The sequence below is a fragment of the Triticum dicoccoides genome, chromosome 2B (genome assembly GCF_002162155.2).
Source record: "Triticum dicoccoides isolate Atlit2015 ecotype Zavitan chromosome 2B, WEW_v2.0, whole genome shotgun sequence".
In the NCBI taxonomy this organism is placed as follows: domain Eukaryota; kingdom Viridiplantae; phylum Streptophyta; class Magnoliopsida; order Poales; family Poaceae; genus Triticum; species Triticum dicoccoides.
The window spans coordinates 21,537,613-21,545,460 of NC_041383.1; the positions used below are offsets into that span (position 1 = coordinate 21,537,613).

General features: G+C 39.6%; 1 long non-coding RNA gene across 1 annotated transcript; it reads left to right on the plus strand.

Moving 5' to 3' along the window:
* Window positions 1-1,151: 1,151 nt before the first annotated feature.
* Window positions 1,152-3,249, plus strand: LOC119366872. Its single transcript, XR_005176127.1, has 3 exons — window positions 1,152-1,190; window positions 2,227-2,273; window positions 3,186-3,249. It is a non-coding gene; the product is annotated as an uncharacterized LOC119366872 (long non-coding RNA).
* The last annotated feature ends 4,599 nt before the right edge of the window (window positions 3,250-7,848 follow it).

Genomic DNA, 7,848 nt, shown 5'->3' on the forward strand with positions numbered 1-7,848 from the left:
ATTAGCTAGATGGCTTCTTCTCTTTCTTTGAATCTCAATACAAAGTTCTCATTCTTCTTCTTGGAGATCTATACGATGTAAATCTTTTTGCGGTGTGTTTGTCGAGATCCGATGAATTGTGGGTTTATGATCAAATTTATTTATGAGAAATATTTGAATCTTCTCTGAATTTTTTTATGTATGATTGGTTATCTTTGAAAGTCTCTTCGAATTACTAGTTTGCACTACTAGGAAAAAGCTTATAGACAGAGCAATAGCAGCAGCGTGGGAATGGAAGCCGCGCTACTACTATTTAGTAGTAGCGCGGGTAAAAGCAGTGCGCTACTACTAAAAAATAGTAGTAGCGCGGGTCTATTGTTTCCATGCTACTACTAAATATCCCCCCATGACAGCTTATAGTAGCAGCGAGGAGTATAAAAGCCGCGCTTCTAGTAGTAGCGCGTGCTGCAATTCCCACGACTACTATAAATTGACCGAATCAGCTAATGTACCCCACTTTAGCAGCAACGAAGCACCCGTGGCCCGCGCTACAACTAGTGGCACCGCACCGCAACCTTATCTCCTCCTCCATCGCCCCTCCCCCAACCAATCTTTCTCACACCACATATGCCTCCTCTGCCCCCAAACGACGGCGACAAGGACGCCGGCAACCCGCGTCTCCTTCCACCTCCCCCAGCTCGTCTTCTCGCCGGCCGCTTTGGAGGAGCCTCCTTTTGCGCGCCACCATGGTCGGGCTGCGGCGACCACCAGAGGTCCGTTGCCGGCAGGATCTCCCTCCTTCTCCACTACGAGGAACCAGCAGAGGGGGACGACTCCTCCTTCCATCCCTATCTGCGCCGTCCAACCTCTAACGCTGCTTGAAACCATATCCCAAATCCGGCACAGGTGCAGTAGCACGGGATCCCCTCCAAAAGTAGCATCTTCTTCTTCCTCTGGTTCTTCTTCTTCTTCCCCAGGTCTGATGCGTGCGTGTGTTCGCGTGGTTGTGTGCAGGCAGTTGAAGGAAGGGGCGGGCCATGGAGAAGCTGCTAGGTGTGGGCCTGAAGCCATGGATGGGTAGCGGACAGCGAGGAGGCACTGAATAGAGCGGCGGGCAAGGACGAAGTGAAGTTGCGCGCACCGTCGTCATATCCCTCCTGCACCTGCTGTTACTGTAATCAAGCACAGTACCATCTCATCTCATCCACGAGGTGAGCTCCTGTCCGCGTGCCCACGAGCTACTTGTGTTTATGCACATATCGTTTTTCTGTTCACGACACCCCCATGGCTGCCTACAGCCTCTGCCCACCTACAATCCTCATTGTTTGTTTAGTGCTCACTAACCCACATTGAACGATCCCAGTCGATGAATGAATGTATCTGGTCCAGCAAGAGGGGAGGGCACAGCAGAGCAGGGCATACAATGCGTTTCTTTCCCATATACTTTTGCCTGCTTCAAGTACTAGCATACGTATGATCATCATTATAGGCTAATCTCCTTTTTGCCGGGTCATTGGATGCTAATCATAGTTTAAGATGTTGGTCGGTCAAGTTAAGGAAAACTAGTACGTATGTAGTGACATGTGATTCATCGGTCAAGTCAAGCAAGACACAGCTACACTCACTCTAAGTGACTCTGCTCTCCCCGTCCGGCCCTCGCATCCGCCACCTAATGCTCAGCCTTGTCGGCCGGCAACACAGAGTTTCGTCCTCCACTATATTTCTTGCTCAATTGTTGTTAGTGCTTAGGTTGTACTAGTAGCAGCAGCAGAAGTACAAGAAGGGTTTCAGATTTCTCACTTGTGCAAAGAATAAGTTTAGTCAATCTAATATTCATACTTACACTGTAAATCCCTATGTACTTCGAGTGAATTCCCTTTGTAATGGTAGTGTTTGCAATGTAAAATTGCATTGTAAGATAGACTAATAAAAGACTGAAACTACAGTACAAATCATTGTTACTTAACTGAAAATATTTAGACTGAAAATATGCACTGTAATTTAATGTGCATTTTTGCCCAGTAATGTGTATTCCTTCTCTTTTTGGTTGCCTGAATTTAAAGTGGTTTTGGACTGTAATTTTTAGTAATGTGTCACTTCTAGTTTACCTGAATATTTTTGTATTCTTATCAGTTTTGTGCCCCATTCTAAAGAAGTTCAGTAAATGTGTACGTCCCATTCTGTAAATACAATATTTTACAAACCATTTAGATACGACAACCTGATCTTTGTTTCCTTTTTCACAAGAGCTATTTTTGGCTTACATGAAGGGATGCATGCTCTTCATCTTGCAGGTATGACTCATCCTCGCATTCTTACTTCGCCTTTGTTTCCTTCAGCTTCTTGATTCTGAAATTTTAAGATAAATTGTAAGTACTCAGTATCATGTTCTTAAGCAAAGCTACTGTTTTTTGCTTGAATTACAGTGTTTTGTCTGACCTATGTATAGTGTCAATGAAATCTAAATTTCAAGATGGAGATACATTTTTTTGGTGGCATCTTACATCACAGTAATTTACAACCAAGATAGGTTTACAATGTCTTTTTGATAGCAACTATAATGCATAGCTTCAAATTTTGTCGAACACACATGTATTTGTATGCATGACAGATACTGGGGTCAAATAGAATAACAAGTAAAACATTCATTTTGTCTTCATATTTACTTGAAGGACCGCAGGTTCTTCATCTTTGTATGCCCCATGTATTTGCTTGTAAGCTTCAGTAGTGTTATCTATCTAGTCTGATTTATATACTCCATTCCTAAGTTGAAATATTTTTTGTAACTGAAATATATAGTCTGAGTTTATTTTACTGCCTTTTGTAGTAAAAGAAAATGAAAATCACAAAGAAATGTTTGTTTCTCTGCCTTTTGTACTAATGGAGAGGGAAAGTCACAAAAAATGTTTGTTTTTTTAGGGTCGAGCAGTCAGTTGGTTTGTTGCTCACTCAGAAATGTTTTTGGTTTTTGGGGGTTCGATGTGTACATTGTGAATCAGCATACACTGCTAGTTGCCCGTGGAGATCAGCACTAATGAATAAACAAATCCTGGTAATTCTTTCATCTATGATGCTTATGTCGTCTCGAAACTGTCAACCTGACTCATAGAATGATCTTTTTATTTAGGATCCATGGTTATTTTTTCTTTTTCTTGTTATTATGCATTACTATGAGTTCATTGTATTAAGATTCCTTACAACTTTAGGCACCTGAGCTATTTACACAAGGAGGGGACCCAGCCTTCTTCACGGCTCGCGGCAGTGTCTCCCATTGATTTGTTCGTGCAACAAGGATGGGACTCGCCCTTCTTCACATCTCGTGCAACAAGTAAGGACCACCCTCTGGCTATACTATTGATTCGTGTGCATGTGCTAAAAAGTAAGAAAATACCCTACTGGATTTGGACGCTGACGAGCACTAACAAGTTTTCACTTTCCCGACGTGGCCACAGGGGTGATCGACGCGGACTACCGCTGCCTGGTGGGCGTCGTGCTCTTCAACCACTCGGAGGTGGACTTCACCGTGAAGCCCGGCGACGACGTCACACAGATGATCGTCCAGGTGATCGTGACGCCAGAGGTCGCCGAGGTGGAGGACCTCGGTACCATCGTTTGGGGGGAGGGAGGATTGGGGTCCACCAGCATCTGAACTCCGAGCCTTGGTAGATACATCTAGAGAAGTGGTATGTTTAGGCTGCTGGTGGAACACTAGGAAAGGTACCCACCTTTGGTTGTGTGTGTCTATTGTTAAATGGAATCACGTGATCTCTTGCAGTTGAGATGTTCAATGTTGCATCCATGAATGGTGCAAGTGTTAAGATGGTCCTGTGACCTTAATTTATTTTGCACTGGATGTGTCTCTCATCTTCATCCATGAATGCTGCATCTAATTATTATTTTTAATTCTTAATTTGTTAGTAGTAGCGTGGGGGGAAATGTGTGCTACTAGTATTTAAGATACTAGTAGCGTGTGGTATAACAGATGCGCTACTACTATTCTGTTATTAGTAGCGTGGGTTTCAGATAGTAGTAGCGTGGGTGGCATCCGCGCTACTACTAACTTTTTAGTAGTAGCGCGGGTTGCACCCACACTACTACTAATTTTTAGCTGTAGCGCAATACTAGTAGCGCGTGTACCCGCGCTACTAGTAGCCAATTTACTCGCGCTGCTAGTAGCCTTTTCCCTAGTAGTGTTGGTTTGGCCTACTAGATTGATCTTTCTTGCCATGGGAGAAATGCTTAGCTTTGGGCTCAATCTTGCGGTGTCCTTTCCCAGTGACAGTAGGGCAGCAAGGCATGTGTTGTATTGTTGCCATCGAGGATAAAAAGATGGGGTTTATATCATATTGCATGAGTTTATCCCTCTACATCATGTCATCTTGCTTAATGCATTACTCTGTTCTTATGAACTTAATACTCTAGATGCATGCAAGAGTCGGTTGATGTGTGGAGTAATAGTAGTAGATGCAGGCAGAAGTCAGTCTACTTGTTGCGTACGTGATGCCTATATACATGATCATGCCTAGATAATCTCATAACTATGCACTTTTCTATTAATTGCTTGACAATAATTTGTTCACCCACCGTATTTATGCTATCTTGAGAGAAGCCACTAGTGAAACCTATGGCCCCCGGGTCTATCTTTTATCATATAAGTTTTCCATTTACTTTTATTTGCATCTTTTACTTTCCAATCTATATCATAAAAATACAAAAAATATTTATCTTATCATATTATCTCTATCAGATCTCACTTTCGCAAGTTACAGTGAAGGGATTGACAACCCCTTTATCGCGTTGGTTGCGAGGTTCTTGTTTGTTTGTGTAGGTGTGTGGGACTTTTGAGGAGCCTCCTACTGGATTGATACCTTGGTTCTCAAAACCTGAGGGAAATACTTACGCTACTTTGCTGCATCACCCTTTCCTCTTCAAGCGAAAAACCAACGCATGCCCAAGAGGTAGCCAGAAGGATTTCTGTTACCGTTGCCGGGGAGGTCTTCGCTCAAGTCAAGACATACCAAGTACCCATCACAAAGTCATATCCCTCACATTACATTATTTGCCATTTTCCTCTTGTTTTCCTCTCCTCCACTTCACCCTTTCCGTTTTATTCGCCCTCTCTTTTCCGTTCTCCTCTCTCTTTCTCTTGCCTTTTTGTATGCTTGTGTGTTGGATTGCTTGTCATGATGGCTCAAGATAATACTAAATAGTATGACTTTTCCAATACCAATAATAATGATTTCCTTAGCACTCCGATTGCTCCTCTTAATGATGTTGAAACTTGTGAAATCAATGCTACTTTGTTGAATCTTGTTATGAAAGATCAATTCTCCGGCCATCCTAGTGAAGACGCCGCTACTCATCTAAACAATTTTGTTGATTTGTGTGATATGAAAAAGAAGAAAGATACGGATAATGATATTGTTAAATTGAAGTTATTTCCGTTTTCACTTAGAGATCATGCTAAAACTTGGTTTTCGTCTTTGCCTAAAAATAGTATTGATTCATGGAATAAGTGCAAAGATGCTTTTATCTCCAAGTATTTTCCTCCCGCTAAGATCATCTCTCTTAGAAATGATATTATGAATTTTAAACAACTTGATCATGAGCATGTTGCCTAATCTTGGGAAATAATGAAATTAATGATTCGCAATTGCCCTACTCATGGTTTGAATTTATGGATGATCAAACAAAACTTCTATGCTGGATTGAATTTTGCTTCTAGAAATCTTTTAGATTCGGCCACGGGAGGCACTTTTATGTAAATCACTTTAGGAGAAGCTACAAAAATCCTTGATAATATTATGGTTAATTATTCTCAATGGCACACCGAAAGATCTACTAGTAAAAAAGTTCATGCTATAGAAGAAATTAATGTTTTGAGTGGAAAGATGGATGAACTTATGAAATTGTTTGCTACTAAAAGTGCCACTATTGATCCTAACGATATGCCTTTATCTAATTTGATTGATAATAATAATTAATCTATGGATGTGAATTTTTTTGGTAGGAATAATTTTGGTAACAACACGTATAAAGGAAACTTTAATCCTAGGTTGTTCCCTAGTAATTCCTCTAATAATTATGGTAATTCCTATAACAACTCCTATGGGAATTTTAATAAGATGCCCTTTGATTTTAAGAATATTGTTAAAGAATTTATGAATTCTCAAAAGAATTTCATTGCTTTGCTTGAAGAAAAATTGCTTAAAGTTGATGAATTGGCTAGGAACGTTGATAGACTTTCTCTTGATATTGATTCTTTGAAACTTAGAACTATTCCTCCTAAGCATGATATCAATGAGTCTCTCAAAGCTATGAGAATTTCCATTGATGAGTGCAAAGAAAGAACTGCTAGGTTGCGTGCTAAGAAAGATTGCTTTGTTAGAGCGTGTTCTTCTAGTTTTCATGAAAATAATGATGAAGATCTAAAAGTTATTGATGTGTCCCCTATTAAATCTTTGTTTTGCAATATGAATCTTGATAATGATGGGACTGGAAGTGAATCAACTTTAGTTAAAAACATTCCGATGATTTGGAGTATTTTGATCTTAATGCTAAAATTGGTAGAAGTGGGATTGAAGAGATTAAAACTTTACATAGTAATGAACCCACCACTTTGGATTTCAAGGAATTTAATTATGATAATTGCTCTTTGATAGATTGTATTTCCCTGTTGCAATCCGTGTTGAATTCTCCTCATGCTTATAGCCAAAATAAAGCTTTTACTAAACATATCGTTGATGCCTTGATGCAATCTTATGAGGAAAAACTTAATTTGGAAGTTTCTATACCTAGAAAACTTTATGATGAATGGGAACCTACAATAAAAATAAAAATAAAAGATCATGAATGCTATGCTTTGTGTGATTTGGATGCTAGTGGTTCCACGATTCCGAAAACTTTATGTGATGTGCAAGGTTTCCATGAATTTGATGATTGCTCTTTAAACTTGCACCTTGCGGATTCCACCATTAAGCAACCTATGGGAAGGATTAATGATGTTCTTATTGTTGCAAATAGGAATTATGTGCCCATACATTTTTATCGTTCTTGATATTGATTGCAATCTTTTGTGTCCTATTATTCTTGGTAGGCCTTTCCTTAGAACGATTGGTGCAATTATTGATATGAAGGAAGGGAATATTATATTCCAATTTCCGTTGAGGAAAGGCATGGAACACTTTCTTATAAATAAAATTAAATTACCCTATGAATCTATTATGCGAGCCACTTATGAATTGAATGCCAAAGATGGCAATACTTAGATCTATTCTCGCTTTTATGCCTAGCTAGGGGCGTTAAACGATAGCGATTGTTGGGAGGCAACCCAATTTTATTTTTGTTCCTTGATTTTTGTTCCTGTTTAGTAATAAATAATTTATTTAGTCTATGGTTAGATGTGTTTTTATGTTTTAATTAGTATTTGTGCCAAGTAGAACCTATAGGATAACCTTGGGTGAAAGTTAATTTGATTCTGCTGAAATACAGAAACTTTGCGTGCACGAGCAATTTCTTAATAAATCACCGAAATGTGATTTTGCGTTGATTCGTTTTTCTGTAGATCAATAGACAAATTACCTAGGACTTCCTATTTTGGTAGGATTTTTGGAGTTCCAGAAGTATTCGAAAGTTACAGATTTCTACGGACTGTTCTGTTTTTGACAGATTCTGTTTTTCGTGTGTTGTTTGCTTATTTTGATGAATCTATGGCTAGTATCGGGGGGTATGAACCATAGAGAAGTTGGAATACAGTAGGTTTAACACCAATATAAATAAATAATGAGTTCATTACAGGACCTTATGTGGTGGTTTTTCTTTCTTGCACTAACGGAGCTTATGAGATTTCCTGTTGAGTTTTGTGTTGTG